Raw genomic sequence first — 22,336 nt, 5'->3', positions numbered from 1 at the left:
CAAACCTGTTCTTAGGCGAAAGTCTTCTGGGGTTTGTGCATTTAATTCCGCAATCAAGTACCCGTAGGGTTTTTTGGTGGCATCCTCAAATGCCTCCAAAAAGAACTTGGTCTGGTTAGGGTACATTTGACGAGCCAAGACGGTGACCTGTAGTTTATCTCTGGGGTTTTTAAAAAGAATTATATAATTGGCATATAAATTAATAGTGCGGCTTTTTTTACCTTGAAAAAATAGATTTTGAACTAAATAAATAATACTTAAATTCCTATGATGAGTGTACTTTGTGAAAGCTTTTTCCACTTCACTGTTGTCACCGGCCTGCTCCATCAGGTCATCAAGGATCACTAGGTTAGTATTACCGGGCGGGAACAAGTCATCGCCACACAACGAGGCGGGGAGACCTTGCACAAATTTCAGATTATTTTTTTTCCAAGCCAAATCATCGTAGAGAGGTTGCCAGCAAGAGAAACACCACACTATGTTGTCAAGAGCTTGGGACACGGTTGCGTCCACATCTTCTATGATGTTCTTTATAAGATAGCTCTTCCCCGAATTGGAGGGACCGGCTATAATACAGGAGAAAGGGTGTTGAAGTCTGTTTTCAAAACCACCGCTAATATCCATAAGGCAGAGTGGTATAATCAGTCTTCAACACTCTTTTATTGTACACCACCCTGAACCGTTTGTTTAGTGATCTATTTTCCAACGTGTACCCCTTTTTATTGCGATAGATCTGATTTCCGGCTGTAATAATCTCACGAGGAGGCGCGTCTTTCTCGGTTACAAAACTTTCTACCAGGGTCGTCAGAGACTTGATGTTAATGAGCTTGTTGTTACAATGGTTCAGAGTGAAACCCTTAACTTTCATACAGGTCTTACCCGCAGCCGTTCTGTATGCGTAAGTCTTAGGACCCCCTGAAACAAACTCCACTATGTGGTCCTGAGGATCTAGTTCGCTCGTTAACTCCCCAAGGTAGTCCCCGAGGGGAGGGACCCAATCCCCTGGCCTGGTGACAAAGATTACAGAGTCAGTATCATGATAGAGCGTGCGTTCCTGCAACTGATCCATTAAGTTGTACAGTTCAAGCCGGGCGTAAGCCGAGGTAAAAACCGCTATGAAAACATTAACGTTCCCCTGTTTGGTGGGGAAATCTTTAGGGGCCCTCCACTGGACCTGTGCCACGTGGTCATTTAAGAATTGAAAGTGTGATACTGCATGTTGTTTGGAAAACATAAATTCTATGAACAGTTCAGGGGTTTTAATCAAGGTTGTGTTTAGACGGTAATTTCTTTCCCCAAACTTACCCCACAGACTGTTTAAAATCAGTTTGGACATTTGTCTCTTGGCGGGGTTTACAGTTATGTTCCCCGGCTCTAGACGGATCCCTTCCTTTTCAAAATATTGCTGAACGTATCGCTCTTTGGCCGCGGAGTCAACACACCATGAGGGATAGCCCGATGCCTCCTGTTTCCCTTTCAGATGGGTCATAATGTAATCAGCAAAAAGAGTATCAGTTTTTTCAGAAAAATGCCAAACCTCATACACCTTACCGACTCTGTAACCTTTCTCCACCGCCTTGTCAAGCTCAATGCTACACCAGACACCCGTCAGCGCTCTCTCTTCATCACTGTGCAGACAAGAGGTAGTTTGATTTTCAGTTTCCACACACGTTCTACACAGAGGGAACATCAATTTTCCCGAACACCTGTAAGGCAACACGGGTAAGAACAGCTCGCGAGGAGGGTACATGGTGACTTTGATCAAACTAAAGTAATGTCCGATTTCGAGAAAGTCACGATAAACAATGGTTGGACGCCCCACCGGGTACATTTTGGTCTTGTTGACATAAGGGTACAGACTGGTGAAATCATAGTAATCTACTCTCTCACCCTCCTTTACCTCATAATGTAAACAGAGGGCATTGGTACGACCCACAAATAACGCATCCCGGGGCTCTAGACATTCAGGAAAGTCCAAGGTTTCCATAAACCATTGTACCCCCGCATCCTGTTGCTTCAGGGTCGTCCACTCGTGTTCCCAAATCACCAGCACGTTCAAACCATAGGTGTTTTTTAAAGTTTCAATTCGTTCCTGGAAATCATAGTAGATATCACCGCAGAGTTTTTGTGATTCGGGGTTAAAGGTGTTTGGGTCGAAGCACTGAGGACAGCCATGGTAAATACAACCAGCAAACTCATAAGCGGTACGCCGCCCGAACACGTCGCTAAAACCGTCTAAGTAGTAAGGCCCCATTTTGACTTCCCCTTGATTTAAAGCATGTCTGATGAATATGTTATCCCGGGCACTCAGGTATTCCAGCCACTGTATGGAGACAGTCGAAAAGTTATTTTGTCTAGCACGATAGTTGTCAGAAGTGGTGACCGCTATAGTGTTTCTCTGCAAGAAATTGGACCGATACATTTTCATGCAGAGAGACACTATGGTCACACTTTGCAAAGGGTCGAGACCCGATGTGTTGATAACCTCGGCGCAGAAACGCACACAGGCTTCTTTAAGGATCACCACATCATTTTTACAATAAGCGGCCATCTCTTCTCGGAAATCAAAAACACCTCACTTAACCGTATTGTACCATTTAAAGAATTCCTCCCTCTCATGAGACATCATAGTATCAACCCCATAATAAGAGGCGGGCGGGTAGGACCCTCGATAATTTTGAGTGTCCTTAGTATTAAAAAAATGGCAGAACCAACCTTTCTTCTGAGCCTCAAAACCCAGAGCCTTAGGCAAAGCGCTCAATTTCATGGGGAGGAAATTTAACGAGTCTATGTAACGTTAGTTGAAAGCTTCGTCGGTGAAACACATGATCTTGCTACCCTGAGCTATTATTTTTGGGGTCACCCCATTTTCCACCAGATACTTCATCAAAATGTAAGAATCATAACCCTTAGCATTGTGGGCAATAAATGTGTAATTGAGGTATTTTGGACCGCGATACCGCGTAAAGAAATCCCTGACACAACTCTCACCGCTAGCTGACCACTCACGATCCAACATGTCAATACAGTGTATATAATTAGCAACGTGGACCCCGTTTTCTTGCCGGCATTCAAAAGCAAAAAAGACATACCGGTTGTGCGGCGGCTCCTTTTTAACCGGCTGAATAAAGCACTGGTGTTCGGACCCCGAGGTTAAATCAGCATTACAGATCCTGCATCTCGGCTCCAGACATTTGTGTGGTTTAACCTCATGAAAATGGTACTGGAGGCAACACTGCGGGCAATATTTAGTTTGATCACAATAACTCAGTTTTTTAACCCCCTCAGCAGCGGCCCTCTGTACCTTATGCTCGGAAAAACAGAACGTTGAGAGACAAATCCTTAAGCAATCTTTACATTGGATGGTAGGGGCCAAACCCTTACGACATTGCGGATTGAAACAGACGTTACAGTAACCGTCACAGCGGTGCTTAAGCTTATCATTGAAGGCCTTATAACACCAATGACAAACATACGAACAACCCAAAAAAGCCGTCAAACTCTTTATTCCAAATTAATGTCTATCACCTAGGAAGAGAAACAGTGTCTGTGTATGGGTTTCAGGATGTGTCTGAAATTTAACAAATACTTCCTTTACCTCACAACGGTACCACACAACAATTTTTAAAGACAACAACTCCTCAAACTTGGTAATGTCTGAAAAGGCAACCATCTGTTGAGAGTTTAAGCCGGCCCTCTGATGAAGCATTAAAGCCTCTTGCAGAGCTTGGGGTTCAGGCATGTCGGGGGTGAGTAGTTTTATTAAACTGTAAGCAAAACAGAGCTTATTGTCCCCACTGGAACTCACCACTAATTGCCTGAGCTTGGTCCTAATTATGTCGTTCTTCAAGCATTTCGACAGTCTTCTAAGCGCCCCACCCTCAGGGTTACGAACCACATTCATTACCAGAGACAGACTTTCATCAGCTAAGATGGCTGCGTTACTTTGCAATAACGCTTCGATTTTAGCCAGACATCTAAATTATCTCCACTCAGCATTGCAGATAGGTTGCTAAACAAAGCATCCCCTCTGAGTTCTAACTGTACAACATCTCGAGGTCTGACCCTTTCAGCAACCTGTTCAAGCATTTTCTGCAAGGCCTCGTGTATGTTGACAAATATTTCTGCATAATTGTCACAATTTAAAAGTTCTGCAAAAGTAAAACGCTGAATCATTTCAAAATTGTTATAGGCCGGTCTATCTATAATCACGGGATCACTGGTACTCTTGGACACATCATCATTTTGAACCAAGCCTTCACCCCCTACATTCTCACAGAGCATGTCCTCCACAGCCTTATCAGTCTCAGAACCCTCCACATTCCGAACACCCCCACTGCTGACATCTACAAAACCCCCTTTTTGAGGAGGCTCATTTAAAGCCTGTAAAAGTCCTTCAAAGATATCCAACCGGTTAATGTCAAGACCCTCCTCTATAGTGATGGCTGCTTCTGCCGCCATCCTGTGTTCTAATTGTCTCAAATAATTTATAATAGGGGCAGAATTTGGTCGGGGTAGCTCCTCCAAAGCCTCCACCATTTCAAACAAATCGGGGTGAACTAGGGGGTGAACCTCTATAAGCGCTACCGGTGGGAGGTGGTTATTTAGATCATTGACCATCTGTAACAGGTCGGGGTTCACCGGTAAGTGTGTTAATTCACATTCTATCGGTGGTAATTGGGGGTTATTTAAATCATTTATCATTTGTAATAGTTCCAGGTTCATTGGGACATCAGAGGAGTTCACAACAGGGCCGGGGATGTTCTCTCAGGAAGGTCTTTTTGGGGCCCTAGCTTGTTCATAATCCTTTAGTTTGTGAGTTCTTTTACCAAGTCAGGACATTTTTTAATTTATTTTTTATTTTTCCAACAACCCACAATAGTAAGGCGTTTTGTGTCTATTAAAACATTAAATACGGTACAATTCGTTAGTAAGGGTATTAATAAGGGTGTTTTGGCTCTCTATCACCAGGTTTTGCCCCAGTAACACAAGTCTTTGATTTTGTAACAAAGTATGTAGCAACTCATGCCGACCTTCAGGAAGTAGCTCCGGGGGCTGGTGGCCTGGCTCAGCTTCAAAGGATGGTCGCTCCGGTAAATCTCGGTCGAAGGAGGCAGGGAGCGAGCGTATACTCATGGACGGAGACCAAGAAGGCCTTTGCGGTGACACCCTGGCCAAGCGCGGGGTACTGTTCCGCGTTTCTGTAGCCAAGAAACGGGTCTGGGGGGACGATGTTGAAACCAGGCCGTCGTTGGGTGGTGTGTCAGCCCTGACTGACGGCGACCCCTGAGGTTGTTGGATGCCTGTATTTGTTCCGCCCGACAATGCGGCGGGCTGAATCTGGGGTGTTGAATTACCCCCAGAAGGCTGTGGCCTGAGTAGATGTTGGGGGGTCTCCAAGACCACCGTGGGGGATCCTCTCGGTGATCTCACCGGGGAAGATGTTTGATCCCACTTAGACGGGGTAATTGTCCTCAATAGCTCATCCACAGAATGACTATCCCAAGAGTCTTGGGAAGAATAAAAATATACATTACATTTACATCTTTAAACGGCGACAGAAATCAAACTTAAAACAACATGTCCAGGACATTCAAAACCTTTAGCTTTTTTAGACCTTTGAAAATAGCCTTAGACATTCACTACAACACCTTATTATTTACAGACAATATATTTATTAGGACTTGATAATAAATGTAAAACAGAGAAGCCGCTGTAAATAAACTGTTTCTTAAATGTTTCTTTAAAAACTGTAATATTGTTAATAAAACACACACACACACAACAACATTTCATTTTTAAACGAACCTTCCAAGTGTAAACGCTTCCTGATCCCGGGACTTCCTGTTTCACAAACGTTTTCACGATCTGTTTAAATATTAAATACAATGAACACCTTCAAGCCTTTTCCTACAACCACTTTAAAACAGAAGTATAATAGCGGGAGATAAGCCAAACAACTTACTAAACCCTTTCAGACGGCTTTACTTCCTAACCAGACGGTACGGCAATCGGTCATTTCTAAACACGTTCCCCAGAAACAAGCCTAGACCTGTCCGGACTTCTAAAGATCTTTCCCAGAAGCCCCCGCCCTACAGGAAACGGTCACCCATGGCTTAAATATTAGCCCTCAACGGGCAAACAAAGCCCTTTTAAAAACATTAAAGTTTGAAAGATCTTACTTACCTCCACAGAATAATCGTTTCTTATGTTTTTCGGCTGGTTTAGCTTTTTGCACCGCTGTGAAGGTAAGAGACATGTTTAACCTTTAACCACACCGCTTTATAAAAAGCTTTTACCTCTTACAGGCTGCAGACATATACTCACAGCTATCAGATACCGGGGCTGACGGCCTTTCAGATTCGTGAAAGGTTACGGTTCTCGAAGGTAAAACGAAACAAGCCCTCGATGTGGAAGGCCTTTCGTTGTCTCGAACCACGTTTCTTAATACTGTTAGACAGGATAATTTTTTTAAATTAACAAAACTGGACTCAAACATCTTACAGAAACGTTATACAAACAAACAGGGGTTTAGTTCTTACCCGGTCGGCAGACAGCCTGTCTAGGGACAACCACTTCTCTTGGTCGATCCTCGGAGACATTAATCACAGGCCTTTCGATAGTTTCTGTGTAATTAAAGAGACCGGCATTAATATATATTAAAATGTTTTCATAACTCTAATGAGCCGCTTCAAAACCACACACACCCATACATAAGAACCCATGAGCGCAAACACAAAAATCTTACCGTCGTTGTTCCAGATGATCTCCTCAGCGTTGGGAATTAACTCCTGTTGACTGGCTGAAAAATAATTTTACAGAACTTAAAACAGATGTTATAGCCTTATTTACAATACATGCACACAACACGCTCTGAGTCAATGAAAATAATCTGAAGACTTGCCTAAAAACTCGTTTAAATCGAAGTCGCTGATGTTGTTTCCGGACATTGTTGATCTTTAGACTTAAATCGAAAGGTCAGTATGAGTCTGTCGAGCTGAAGACCAGACCTTCATACTTATACTGATGGCCACATGCCGGATCTGCTTGTAAGGCATTGTTCTGGTCTGGCCTTTGTGCCGCCCTGTTACCAATTAACATATCAAAACCAACCAATAAAATGACACTGCATCAAATTTCAAATAGAAACCAAGATGGAGACGATCTCTTCCTCTCTACTCTAAACTTTTATTAGAACCTTTAGGTCTCTCAAAAAAACATTTTTAAGCATCAAGACCTATAGTCAACAAACCACTAAGAATATTTCAGGCCTTTATAAGCGCTAAAAAACAACCTGAGCCAAGAAAATAACTATAAAGATCAAAAATAACTAGCGCTTTTACAGTGATTTTTTTTTTTTTTTTAATAGCGATGCTTTGTTTGGTATTAAACAAGTCACAAACTACTCAGAACAGCGTTTATCCCCGCAAAAGAGATATTTGGGTTTATTTTACAAAGCTTATAAATTATATAGGTTAAAAGTATTCTTAATGTTTTGATACCACATGCCATACGTACTGTTGTCTGAGCCCACCCCCGCCACCCATGGTGTGAGTGATTTAGCCTTGAGTGTTGTGATCTATTTAGCATTGAGTGATCAGTTGTTTTTATTTTTTAAACGATTCCTTATCATCAGGGATTGAGACTGCTAAAATACCTTAAAAGCATATCCTTATCTTAAGTCTAACTCTTATGAGCTTTAAGACCCTAGAATGTATTTAAGTAAAACGACTGAACACATTATGTGAGAGATAAAATATAACCACAGCTTTTTTTTTTTTTTTTTTTAAACAATTAACCTATACACACAAACACCCACACACACACCCTCTTTTTTAATTTTATTTTTAATTAAATTTGAGGGGAGAGACAGAGCCAGATACAGTGTGGATAACATAAGTACCCTATGCAAAACAGGCATTGTTAGGACCTGGGATCATAACAGACAACAGAACTTGTTGATCTTATAAAATGATTGGGCGAGAGAGAGAGAGAGACAGACAGAGACAGTGTGAATATGATAAACGCACTATTCAAAACTGGCATTGTTAAGACCTGGGACCATTACAGACAGCAGAACTTGTTGGTTTAGTAAATCTAAACCGTTATAAGATCATTACATGTATATTTAAAAAAGACCCCCAAACACTACAGGAAGAGCCGACCCATTCACACTCTACAGTTGACCAACAAGAACAACAAGAACAACAGGTTATGGGCGGCCTTGTTGTTCAGGGTTTTATGGGTGTACACTTTCTGACGGATATGACGTAGGAATAATTAAGGAAATAACTCTACCTAAAATCACGCCCCCCAATTATGACGTAGGAATTTTAATAAGCTTAGGGCATACGTCATAACAAAATAGGCCGCGCCCATAAAACCCTACTATCTACTCATAAGAGTAACAGCAATGTCGCCGATCCTGCTACGGTCGTATTGTAACAGCAACAACATGTATCGATTTTAAAACTGTCAGTTCCAGCGCCTCGCAAAGCTACCCTTCTGTGATCGTTTGTTCTCAAGGTCAGGATTTCTTGACACTCCGAGGAAGAGAAAACGATGGCCGGCCGCGTTACAGGGACAGATAACAAAGCACTAGCACGCGTGCACCGCGGTTTGTTTCCGCCCGGTTTCGAACCAGGGACCTTTCGCGTGTGAGGCGAACGTGATAGCCACTACACTACGGAAACCGACCTGTCCTGGTGTTTCGAATGGCTCCCATCGAAGCCGGCTGGTAAAACGCGCACAGGCGTTTCCCGTGGGCCAGCCTGTGAGATAAAGGTTTCTATTTTCACTGACCTATTTTGCATTGCTCAAGGACACATCAGGACACTTTGGAAACTCTTACAAAGGAAGAACGCCCTGAGCTATGACAAGACTTACACTTACCCCAACAAGGTCATGCTCACTGGCTTGTTCAAACAGCTGCTGCTCATCTTGTGCCACCATCAGACAATCACAGAGCTATTGTGCCTTCTACACCTTACGGTAGCTTTACTTTAACAATAATAATGACGGCGACCTCGACGACAAAAAGAAAAACAAGAACAACAACAACAACAACAAGAACAATAACATCATCATCAGATTTTAATTAAAAGTGGCTACACCAGCGTTTACAATTTCAACCTGTCGACGGACGGACGCTCTGAGTCCACCAATTTCGGGAACTCCAATGAAGAAAAGCCACCTACCGCCTCCGGGGAACCACGAGGGCAAGCAGGACGAAAAGGGCCGGCCCACAGCAGGCTCTTTCCGCCCGGTTTCAAACCGGGGACCTTTCGTGCGTTAGGAGAACGTGATAACCGCTACACTTCGGAAACTGACACCGTCACCTCTTGCTTAGAACGGTTACCGTTGGAGACTGCTGGTAAAACCGACCCGTCCTGGCGTTTCGAATGGCTCCCATCGAAGCAGGCTGGTAAAACGCGCACAGGCGTTTCCCGTGGGCCAGCCTGTGAGATAAAGGTTTCTATTTTCACTGACCTATTTTGCATTGCTCAAGGGCACATCAGGACACTTTGGAAACTCTATCAAAGGCAGGACGCCCTGCGCTCTGACAGTGCCTGCACTTAACCCAACAAGGTGATGCTGAATGGCTTGTTCAAACGGCTGGTGGTCTTCCTTCACCACCAGACTATCAGAGCTATTGTGCCTTCTACACCTTACGGTAGCAACAAATCTAACTACTGCTTTACTTTAACAATAATAATGACGGCGACCACGACGACAACAAGAACAACAACAAGAACAACAACATCAACAAGAACAACAACAACATCATCATCATCATCATCATCAGATTTTAATTAAAAGTGGCTACACCAGCGTTTACAATTTCATCCTGTCGACGGACGGACGCTCTGAGTGCACCGATTTCGGGATACTTCGGAAACTCTTTCAAAGGCAGGACGCCCTGCGATCAGACAGTGCCTGCACTTAGCCCAACAAGGTGATGCTGAATGGCTTGTTCAAACGGCTGGTGGTCTTCCGTCACCACCAGACTATCAGAGCTATTTTGCGCCTTCAACTACATAAGAGTAACAGCAATGTCGCCGATCCTGCTACGGTCGTATTGTAACAGCAACAACATGTATCGATTTTAAAAGTGTCAGTTCCAGCGCCTCGCAAAGCTACCCTTCTTACATCGTTTGTTCTCAAGGTCAGGATTTCTTGCCACTCCGAGGAAGAGAAAACGACAGCCACCCTTGGGGCAGAGAGATGGGGGACGGGTTACACGGCACTGGCACGCGTGCACCACGGGTTGTTTCCGCCCGGTTTCGAACCGGGGACCTTTCGCGTGTGAGGCAAACGTGATAGCCACTACACTACAGAAACCGACCCGTCCTGGTGTTTCGAATAACTCCTATCGAAGCCGGCTGGTAAAACGCACACAGGCGTTTCCCGTGGGCCAGCCTGTGAGATAAAGGTTTCTATTTTCACTGACCTATTTTGCATTGCTCAAGGGCACATCAGGACACTTTGAAAACTCTTTCAAAGGAAGAACGCCCTGAGCTATGACAAGACTTACACTTACCCCAACAAGGTGATGCTCAATGGCTTGTTCAAACAGCTGCTGCTTGTCTTGTGCCACCATCAGACAATCACAGAGCTATTGTGCCTTCTACACCTTACGGTAGCTTTACTTTAACAATAATAATGACGGCGACCACGACGACAACAAGAACAACAACAACAACAACAACAATAACTTCATCATCAGATTTTAATTAAAAGTGCCTACACCAGCATTTACAATTTCAACCTGTCGATTGACGGACGCTCTGAGTGCACCAATTTCGGGCACTCCAATGAAGAAAAGCCACCTAACCGCCTCCGGGGAACCACGAGGGCAAGCAGGACGAAAAGGGCCGGCCCACAGCAGGCTGTTTCCGCCCGGTTTCAAACCGGGGACCTTTCGCGTGTGAGGCAAACGTGATAGCCACTACACTACGGAGACCAACCCGTCCTGGTGTTTCGAATAACTCCTATCAAAGCCGGCTGGTAAAACGGGCTCAGGCATTTCAGGTCGGCTAGACTGTGAGATGGCGTCTGAAGTGCCGCGAAAGGATGCCATTTTCACAGACCTGTTTGGCATTGCTAAAGGGCACATCAGGACACTTTGGAAACTCTTTCAAAGGCAGGTCGCCCTGCGCTTTAAAAGGGATCCCAGCTATGTTGGAGTGGAGCTTTTTGCTTTGGGAGAGAAGGAGGGTACGTTGGAACCTTTTGAGACGGTAATTGAATACTCTTATGAGGACTGGTTGAAGGTGATGGCCTGGAGAGATCTGGGGCTTGTGGATAAGACTCTAGAAGGCTTGCAAGAGGGTCCAAGAGAATGCGAAATGGAGTCTCCGACTCAGGGTTTTGAAAGGTGTGAATGGGAAAGCTTGCAGAACTACGGTAGAGTGGTGAAGAGTCTAACTCAAACTACAGATCGTAAGGTTTTGTTTAGCAGTACCCTGATTACAAACCCTATTGAAGGGGGTGTGGAGGATCCAGAAAAACAGGTTACTGAAATTATGTTTGACGCCGTGGACTGGCCGTTCTTGAAAGAGGTCATAAACTGTATAAATGATGGTTTTGACATCTTGACCAAATGTTCGCAACTGGATTTGGTTAGAAGGAGAATATGCTGGATTATGGATTATATATCCCCCTTGAATGACGACGACGATGATAAAACAGACGACGTGTGGGGTTTTGGAGGGGGGTCTGACGGCTCAGGGGCTACTCTCTTCTAAGAGGGCGGTGTGTCGTGACGTAGTGAAGAGATAGGATAAAAGGCGCAACAATTAATTCATGGTTTAAAATTAAAGAGAATGTCTTACCCGAAAGCTGCGGACGTCGACAGGCTCTACAGGCCTCTTCAAACCCGGGATCACCCCTGGTTCTATTCCCCAGATTTTGTATACACTCTGGAACCCTTTGACTGCGGTTACTCTCCAAGACCTCAGACCCCGGTCCCTCAGGACGAAACAACATGCGGTGCGATGGATGTCCAAATGAGTCTCGGGGATCCCCAGCCTCTGGAGCTCATGGAGGGCCTCGATTTTGCCGAACTGTCTACCGTCTGTGCGTCTCAGGAGGGGGTCAGTCCAATGGATGTAGAAACACCCCACAAACCACCAGGCGACCCAATGAGCATCGGACTGTCCCAATGGCGTGATGAAGATGCAGGATTTATGCCCGGGGTATGTGACCAAGTAAGCAGAGTGGTTAAAAGCACCCTGGTGTATATTCTGAGTGCTCTCATCGACCGAGCTCTGAAAGAAGTCTGTCGGGGGTGTGAAGTGAATCACCCCAGTCAGTTGAGACACAGTTGTTTGTTTGAACCAGACCGTTACTATTTCCTGTTGTATTTCAACGTGTTTTACAGAAGACTGAACAAACCGTGGCTGAAACCGGCATTAATCAAGGCGCTGTCTTACTCCCACATACATGTAACTGTGGGACAAGTCCAGAAAATCATAGATGAGATTTTGCTGGAGCTGAAAAAGGAGCCGTTTATAATAGAGAAACTTGGGCAGCTGCTCAATGACCTGGATGAGCCGAGTAGAAAAACCGCTGGCAAGCTAAAAGCTTATTTCTTCGGTAAAGAAGTTAAAGCTGGGGGCAGCGACGAGGAATTCGACATCTACGCCACTGATTCAGACTCTGACCTGAACTAAGGGACTTTGAACATGGGGAATGTTCTGGACTGCTTCTGCAACTGGTTCTGTCATCAACACTCTGCAGCTAACCTGAGAGCGCTATTACACCATGTGCTTGACAGAAAAGTAGCCAACGCGAGCCTTTTCTCTACAGATTTAACCATCGATGAGGATCAACTTTCAAACCTGGAAAAGTGAATGGCTGCTGTAACAAAGACCGGGGGGTACGAACACTGGGATGAAGCGCTCAAGGGGGCCAAGAATGATATTAGGCCATTTCATCAACATCTGTATGACCTTTTGCTGAGCATGTTTAATACACCTCTGTTTACTTTTAAAATAGGTCATATTGTTGTTTTATTTACATATGTAACTGAGGTGTGTGCCTACAAGATAAAGAAACAGGTATATTTGTTGATATAGATCAAGTAACCAATCATCTGATTTCTTTTTGTCTGGACCGTAGAAAAAATTGTTGTGTATGTTATACTTTTCTCAAATGTCTAAAAAGGGGTATCTGCTCTCCTGAAGTTGAATAAAAAACCTTGTATAAAAACTTTGCGCATAGTGTGGGTCTGTGTGGTTATTTGACAGAATGACTCGGCAAGCTCCCCAAATGCAGGAACTATACTACAACCCAGCCAAGATTGGGGGTTTGGCGGGTAAGAAGGGTTTTCAAAGAGGACTCGCTGAGGCCGGAGTGAAGGTTAATGATGTGGTTGTTTCAGAATGGTTACGGGAACAAGACGCCTATACCTTACATAAACCTCTCAGGATTAACTTTAAAAGAAACCGCGTATATGCAACTGACATAGACTCACAATGACAAATGGATCTAGTCGATATGTCAAATTTATCAAAACATAACAATGGTCACAAATTGATGTTGATGTGTATCGATGTGTTATCAAAATATGCCTGGGCTCGCATTCTACATAATAAAACAGGTCGGGCGGTGACAAGGATATATTGTCCCAGGGTCGATGTCCTAAAAAACTGCAGACTAATAAAGGAAAAGAGTTTCTCAACAGAGAATTTCAGAATCTACTGAAGAGACACAAAATACATCATTTCACCACCGGTAATGAGCTTAAGGCATCGGTAGTTTAGAGGTTTAACCGCACCATGAAGACCAAAATCTGGAGATATTTTACAGCGGTCAACACGTTCAAGTATTTTGATAAAGTTCAGGATTTTATCGATGCTTACAACCAAGGGTATCACACCAGTATTAAAATGAAGCCTATAGATGTTGATCAAAGTAATTCTTTTAAGGTCTATAAAGAATTATACGGACCATTTATTAAGAAGGGAAAAACTACTTATAAGTTCAACATCGGTGATGTGGTTCGCGTTTCAAAGCTAAGGAGTACTTTTGCCAAAGGTTATGAACAAACATTTTCTGACGAATATTTTACAGTTACCGAACAGTTGGCTAGAGACCCCCCCGTGTACCGGTTAAAAGACTATGACGGGGAGGATATAGAAGGAACGTTTTACGAAGCCGAGTTACAAAAAATGATTGTGGGTAAAGACAGTGTATACAGAGTTGAAAAGATATTAGCTGAAAAAACCCAGAACCGGAAAAAATACGTGTTGGTGAAATGGCTTGGATGGCCTGAAAAGTTCAATAGTTGGGTCCCGGAACAACAGGTTTGCGATATTCAATCCTTATAACAACATGCCCGTGGGTGTGTTGGGGGCATTACTTTCGGTACTCAAGATGGAATCAGGAGGCTTCTACGTGACTCTACCCAGTAACGCCTCTCTCGATATATACCCTAAAAATGAAATATCCAGTTACACGGTACAATTTGGAAAATCTATAGATCTAAGGGGGTCGTGGGAAGTGGGGTTGGCGGAAATACAGTATCCTTACACTTGGGCTGTTTTACAAGATAAGGATGCCACCTTCGCCATTTTTGATGATGTTAAAATCAATGGATATTCACGATACGAGGAGGTTATTATGACAATGTGGATAAAATATTAGATGAGATGCATAAACAGTTCTCAGAAGGCACCCCCAACATCAAGCTATATTACAACCCTATTAAAAACAGAGTGTACAAGGTGTCAAAACCAGGTATTAGCATTCAAACCAGCGGCCAACTGGGGCGTATATTAGGGTTCTATTCTGACACAGAGAGCAGGTTCTCAGAAGTGGTGGGGCGGCTTTTACACTCTTTATGTGTATACGGATATCATAACCCACCAGAGGGTCGGGGATAGTTATGTCCCCCTTTTGAGAAATGTACTTATTAAAGGTAAAAGCAATGACATGGTCACAATTACTTATGACAAGCCACACTACGTACCAGTCTCAAAGACCCACTTTGACAACATCACGATCGAAGTAAAATCGGATCAGAATATCAACGTACCCTTCCGCTTCGGTAAAGTTATTGTCAAACTACATTTTCGACCCCTGAAACAGTGTGTACATTATTAAAATGGCTACCTCGAGGGGTTATGTAGATCCTAGCGCCTATGTGGATTATTACAAGATGCAAGCCGGGAACGGCTTGCCCGGTATTGTAGGAGCCCCCACAATGTATGGCGCCGGTCTAGGAGGACTCTTTCGTGGTCTCTTTAGAATGGCCGTACCCCTGCTTAGGAGAGGCTTTGCTATAGCCAGACCCCACTTGAAATCAGCGGCTAAAAATATTGTTAGTGACGTGTTCACCAATGTTATGAACCGGGCAGCTAGCCATGAGCATCAGGAGGGTTCGGGTCTCATGGTAATGGCGAGGAGGGGGGGTAAAAGAAGAAACAGCATGTGTCCACCAGGGGGAGACGAAGATCCGTGGCTAACAAAAAACGAAGAATCTCTCATTCTCCAACATATCGTGGAAATTTCAGACACGGCCCCTCTGGAGTTTTTTATAGCTGGCAATGGCGAGGATTATATTGATTTGAATAACACATTTATTTTAATAAACTGTAAAGTGACTGATGAGGATGGCGATGCAATCGAGAAGACGGCCAACGCTGGGGTCATCAATTACCCGGTGGCCACCATGTTTTCACAGGTGGATGTGACCCTGGGAGATCGGCTCATTAGTCAAAGCAGCAATACTTACCCCTATAGAGCCATGATGGAGTGTATCCTTAATTATAGTGAGGAGACCCTGAGCAAACAGTTCAGCCCCGGCCTTTTCTTCAAAGACATCACGGAAGCTATGGACGACAAGAATCCAGAGGGACTCAATAAGGGTTTTCAAAAAAGAACGGCCTCTTCAACAGAAGGGAGGACCTTTGAGCTAATGGGGCATAACCATGCAGACATATTTTTCCAAGAAAAACTCATGCTCAACAGGGTAGACATTAAAATTAAAATGATCCGTAGTAAAAGTGCTTTTTGTCTGATGACCCCTGATACTGAAAAATATAAACTGACCATATTATCGGCCTCGCTGTTTGTGAAAAAAGTGTCCGTCTCCCCGGCGGTTAAACTAGGACACACGCAGGCGTTAATGACGGCAAACGCCAAGTACCCGATCGAAAGAGTCTATATGAAAGTCCACAGTATCCCCGCAGGGACACGGGTGATGAACCAGGAAAATCTGTTTCTAGGACAGCTCCCAAAACAGGTTATTATAGGTCTCGTGGATAATGATGCATTTACCGGGGTTTACAACAAGAACCCCTTTAACTTTAAACATTATAACGCGGAATTTATAGCGTTGTACGTCGATGGTGTGCAGGTTCCATCCAGACCTTTTCAACCTGACTTTGAAAACGGCAATGCGGTTCGTGAATATTACAGTCTAGTACTGGCTACGGGTCGCCATCTCAAGGATCAAACTCTGAAGATCGATCGCCGGGAATACTGCAGCGGTTACACCCTGTACGGTTTCAACCTGACCCCTGACGAAGAGTGTGGACAACATTTTTCACTGATGAAGACGGGCAATATGCGTTTGGAGATGCGTTTCAAGCAGCCTCTACCACGCACTGTAAATATGGTTGTGTATGCTGTGTTTGACAATATTATTGAGGTGAATCAGAGGAGAAACGTTCTGTATGATTATTATTAAAATGAACACCAGAGAGCTCAACCACATCATGAATGCCCTGGCCGGCTCACGGAAACTGTTTCAAGGAGTCTACGCCTGCGATCAGCTGCCTAAATTTAAGATCAAGAATTTACCTGCAATGTACATAATCAACACACACCCTAAAAATATGCCCGGAGAACATTGGCTGGCTATTTATCTAAGGGAGGACCACCGTGGTGAATTTTTTGATTCCTATGGAAACCCCCCGGATTTCAGACCTTTCCCTCGGAAGATCAATAACTTTCTGCTCAACAACTGTCAAGAAACCATTTACAGCGGTCGTCAAGTACAAAGTCTTCAGACCTTCACTTGTGGTCAACACTGTGTGTTTTTCTTATATCATATATCTAAAGGAATGGTCATACCCCGATATTATGGCCTTGTACAGTGAGGATTTAGGCCAAAATGATAAAAAAGTGGCAGAGTTTGTCAGTACACTGTGGACCCCCCCTTATAACACAATGACTTACGACCCTAGCCAGCCATGTATACAGATGGGGTGTTCTTGTGAGGATTTTAAAAGATGTCATGCGTGTTAAGGTGAAAAAATAATGAAAACAGCCTTTGAATCATTAGTTTTGTTTTTATTCAAAACAATTCTAATACAAAGCAGGGGTTATGTTATAAATAAATGTACAACATTTGAAATTAAAAAAAAATAAATAAAAAATTGTTTGTCGGGTCATTATTTACAGGGGAGACAAATAAAAACATGAGATTAATAAGCTTCCCAACGATGGATAGATCCTGAGGATGGTCGCTCAGCACGGTCAGAGTAATGAGATATCGGAGTCAGATCAGGCTCCACCTCTTTACACAGATGGATTTTTTGTCGCGTTTCCTGGTTAGGAACTGTGGATTGGGGCATGTTCAGACAGGCCATCGCCTGTAGGAAAGCATTCCAGCCTACAGGTCGGCGACTATCGGGTACCTTATTAGTGCTAGTGACACTCTTCAACAAATCAAACATGTGTGAACCTTTGATCAGTTGTCCTTTAAAAACAAATTCACCCTGTTCATTCCAAGCCGTTACCCGCGGTTTCTGAACCATTTTGTGCAGGATATATTCTGCATGTCTTTTGCTTCTGGCCGGCATGTTTCTCAAACATGTTATATAGTGTTATAGGCCGGTCTATCTATAATCACGGCATCACTGGTACTCTTGGACACATCATCATTTTGAACAAAGCCTTCACCCCCTACATTCTCACAGAGCATGTCCTCCACAGCCTTATCAGTCTCAGAACCCTCCACATTCCGAACACCCCCACTGCTGACATCTACAAAACCGCCTTTTTGAGGAAGCTCATTTAAAGCCTGTAAAAGTCCTTCAAAGATATCCAACCGGTTAATGTCAAGACCCTCCTCTAAAGTGATGGCTGTTTCTGCCGCCATCCTGTGTTCTAATTGTCTCAATTCATTTATAATAGGGGCAGAATTTGGTCGGGGTAGCTCCTCCAAAGCCTCCACCATTTCAAACAAATCGGGGTGAACTAGGGGGTGAACCTCTATAAGCGCTACCGGTGGGAGGTGGTTATTTAGATCATTGACCATCTGTAACAGGTCGGGGTTCACCGGTAAGTCTGTTAATTCACATTCTATCGGTGGTAATTGGGGGTTATTTAAATCATTTATCATTTGTAATAGTTCCAGGTTCATTGGGACATCAGAGGAGTTCACAACAGGGCCGGGGATGTTCTCTCGGGAAGGTCTTTTTGGGGCCCTAGCTTGTTCATAATCCTTTAGTTTGTGAGTTCTTTTACCAAGTCAGGACATTTTTTAATGTATTTTTTATTTTTCCAACAACCCACAATAGTAAGGCGTTTTGTGTCTATTAAAACATTAAATACGGTACAATTCGTTAGTAAGGGTATTAATAAGGGTGTTTTGGCTCTCTATCACCAGGTTTTGCCCCACTAACAGAAGTCTTTGATTTTGTAACAAAGTATGTAGCAACTCATGCCGACCTTCAGGAAGTAGCTCCGGGGTCTGGTGGCCTGGCTCAGCTTCAAAGGATGGTCGCTCCGGTAAATCTCGGTCGAAGGAGGCAGGGAGCGAGCGTATACTCATGGACGGAGACCAAGAAGGCCTTTGCGGTGACACCCTGGCCAAGCGCGGGGTACTGTTCCGCGTTTCTGTAGCCAAGAAACGGGTCTGGGGGGACGATGTTGAAACCAGGCCGTCGTTGGGTGGTGTGTCCGCCCTGACTGACGGCGACCCCTGAGGTTGTTGGATGCCTGTATTTGTTCCGCCCGACAATGCGGCGGGCTGAATCTGGGGTGTTGAATTACCCCCAGAAGGCTGTGGCCTGAGTAGATGTTGGGGGGTCTCCAAGACCACCGTGGGGGATCCTCTCGGTGATCTCACCGGGGAAGATGTTTGATCCCACTTAGACGGGGTAATTGTCCTCAATAGCTCATCCACAGAATGACTATCCCAAGAGTCTAGGGAAGAATAAAAATATACATTACATTTACATCTTTAAACGGCGACAGAAATCAAAATTAAAACAACATGTCCTGGACATTCAAAAGCTTTAGCTTTTTTAGACCTTTGAAAATAGCCTTAGACATTCACTACAACGCCTTATTATTTACAGACAATATATTTATTAGGACTTGATAATAAATGTAAAACAGAGAAGCCACTGTAAATAAACTGTTTCTTAAATGTTTCTTTAAAAACTGTAATATTGTTAATAAAACACACACACACACAACAACATTTCATTTTTAAACGAACCTTCCAAGTGTAAACGCTTCCTGATCCCGGGACTTCCTGTTTCACAAACGTTTTCACGATCTGTTTAAATATTAAATACAATGAACACCTTCAAGCTTTTTCCTACAACCACTTTAAATCAGAAGTATAATAGCGGGAGATAAGCCAAACAACTTACTAAACCCTTTCGGACGGCTTTACTTCCTAACCAGACGGTACGGCAATCGGTCATTTCTAAACACGTTCCCCAGAAACAAGCCTAGACCTGTCCGGACTTCTAAAGATCTTTCCCAGAACCCCCCGCCCTACAGGAAACGGTCACCCATCGCTTAAATATTAGCCCTCAACGGGCAAACAAAGCCCTTTTAAAAACATTAAAGTTTGAAAGATCTTACTTACCTCCACAGAATAATCGTTTCTTATGTTTTTTGGCTGGTTTAGCTTTTTGCACCGCTGTGAAGGTAAGAGACATGTTTAACCTTTAACCACACCGCTTTATAAAAAGCTTTAACCTCTTACAGGCTGCAGACATATACTCACAGCTATCAGATACCGGGGCTGACGGCCTTTCAGATTCTTGAAAGGTTACGGTTCTCGAAGGTAAAACGAAACAAGCCCTCGATGTGGAAGGCCTTTCGTTGTCTCGAACCACGTTTCTTAATACTGTTAGACAGGATAATTTTTTAAAATTAACAAAACTGGACTCAAACATCTTACAGAAACGTTATACAAACAAACAGGGGTTTAGTTCTTACCCGGTCGGCAGACAGCCTGTCTAGGGACAACCACTTCTCTTGGTCGATCCTCGGAGACATTAATCACAGACCTTTCGATAGTTTCTGTGTAATTAAAGAGACCGGCATTAATATATATTAAAACGTTTTCATAACTCTAATGAGCCGCTTTAAAACCACACACACCCATACATAAGAACCCATGAGCGCAAACACAAAAATCTTACCGTCGTTGTTCCAGATGATCTCCTCAGCGTTGGGAATTAACTCCTGTTGACTGGCTGAAAAATAATTTTACAGAACTTAAAACAGATGTTATAGCCTTATTTACAATACATGCACACAACACGCTCTGAGTCAATGAAAATAATCTGAAGACTTGCCTAAAAACTCGTTTAAATCGAAGTCGCTGATGTTGTTTCCGGACATTGTTGATCTTTAGTCTTAAATCGAAAGGTCAGTAAGAGTCTGTCGAGCTGAAGACCAGACCTTCATACTTATAATGATGGCCACATGCCGGATCTGCTTGTAAGGCATTGTTCTGGTCTGGCCTTTGTGCCGCCCTGTTACCAATTAACATATCAAAACCAACCAATAAAATGACACTGCATCAAATTTCAAATAGAAACCATGATGGAGACGATCTCTCTCCTCTCTACTCTAAACTTTTATTAAAACCTTTTGGTCTCTCAAAAAAACATTTTTAAGCATCAAGACCTGTAGTCAACAACCACTAAGAATATTTCAGGCCTTTATAAGCACTAAAAAACAACCTGAGCCAAGAAAATAACTATAAAGATCTAAAATAACTAGCGCTTTTACAGTGATTTTTTTTTTTTTTTATAGCGATGCTTTGTTTGGTATTAAACAAGTCACAAACTACTCAGAACAGCATTTATCCCCGCAAAAGAGATATTTGGGTTTATTTTACAAAGCTTATAAATTATATAGGTTAAAAGTATTCTGAATGTTTTGATACCACACGCCATACCTACTGTTGTCTGAGCCCATTCCCGCCCCCGCCCCCCATGGTGTGAGTGATTTAGCCTTGAGTGATGTGATCTATTTAGCATTGAGTGATCAGTTGTTTTTATTTTTTAAATGATTCCTTATCATCAGGGATTGAGACTGCTAAAATACCTTAAAAGCATATCCTTATCTTAAGTCTAACTCTTATGAGCTTTAAGACCCTAGAATGTATTTAAGTAAAACGACTGAACACATTATGTGAGAGATAAAATATAACCACAGCTTTTTTTTTTTTTTTTTTACAAAAACAATTAACCTATACACACAAACACCCACACACACACCCTCTTTTTTAATTTTATTTTTAATTAAATTTGAGGGGAGAGACAGAGCCAGATACAGTGTGGATAACATAAGTACCCTATGCAAAACAGGCATTGTTAGGACCTGGGATCATAACAGACAACAGAACTTGTTGATCTTATAAAATGATTGGGCGAGAGAGAGAGAGAGAGAGACAGAGACAGTGTGAATATGATAAACGCACTATTCAAAACTGGCATTGTTAAGACCTGGGACCATTACAGACAACAGAACTTGTTGATCTTATAACGGTTTAGATTTACTAAACCATTACATGTATATTTAAAAAAGACCCCCAACCACTACAGGAAGAGCCGACCCATTCACACTCTACAGTTGACCAACAAGAACAACAAGAACAACAGGTTATGGGCGGCCTTGTTGTTCAGGGTTTTATGGGTGTACACTTTCTGACGGATATGACGTAGGAATAATTAAGGAAATAACTCTACCTAGAATCACGCCCCCCAATTATGACGTAGGAATATTAATAAGCTTAGGGCATACGTCATAACAAAATAGGCCGCGCCCAAAAAACCCTACTATCTACTCATAAGAGTAACAGCAATGTCGCCGATCCTGCTACGGTCATATTGTAACAGCAACAACATGTATCGATTTTAAAAGTGTCAGTTCCAGCGCCTCGCAAAGCTACCCTTCTGTGATCGTTTGTTCTCAAGGTCAGGATTTCTTGCCACTCCGAGGAAGAGAAAACGATGGCCAGCCGCGTTACAGGGACAGGTAACACGGCACTAGCACGCGTGCACCGCGGGTTGTTTCCGCCCGGTTTCGAACTAGGGACCTTTCGCGTGTGAGGCGAACGTTATAGCCA

The 22,336-nt window shown here is 43.3% G+C and overlaps 2 non-coding genes across 2 annotated transcripts; both read right to left on the bottom strand.

Annotated features, from left to right (window-relative positions):
- Positions 1 to 8,620: 8,620 nt before the first annotated feature.
- Positions 8,621 to 8,693, bottom strand: trnav-cac (transfer RNA valine (anticodon CAC)). The gene has a single exon. It is a non-coding gene; the product is annotated as a tRNA-Val (tRNA).
- A 1,575-nt stretch (positions 8,694 to 10,268) lies between these two features.
- Positions 10,269 to 10,341, bottom strand: trnav-cac (transfer RNA valine (anticodon CAC)). The gene has a single exon. It is a non-coding gene; the product is annotated as a tRNA-Val (tRNA).
- Between the last annotated feature and the right edge of the window lie 11,995 nt (positions 10,342 to 22,336).

This window comes from Amia ocellicauda (genome assembly GCF_036373705.1).
Source record: "Amia ocellicauda isolate fAmiCal2 chromosome 11 unlocalized genomic scaffold, fAmiCal2.hap1 SUPER_11_unloc_5, whole genome shotgun sequence".
NCBI lineage: Eukaryota > Metazoa > Chordata > Actinopteri > Amiiformes > Amiidae > Amia > Amia ocellicauda.
The sequence above is the reverse complement of the archived record's forward strand: the minus strand, read 5'-3'. Positions and strand labels throughout refer to the sequence as shown.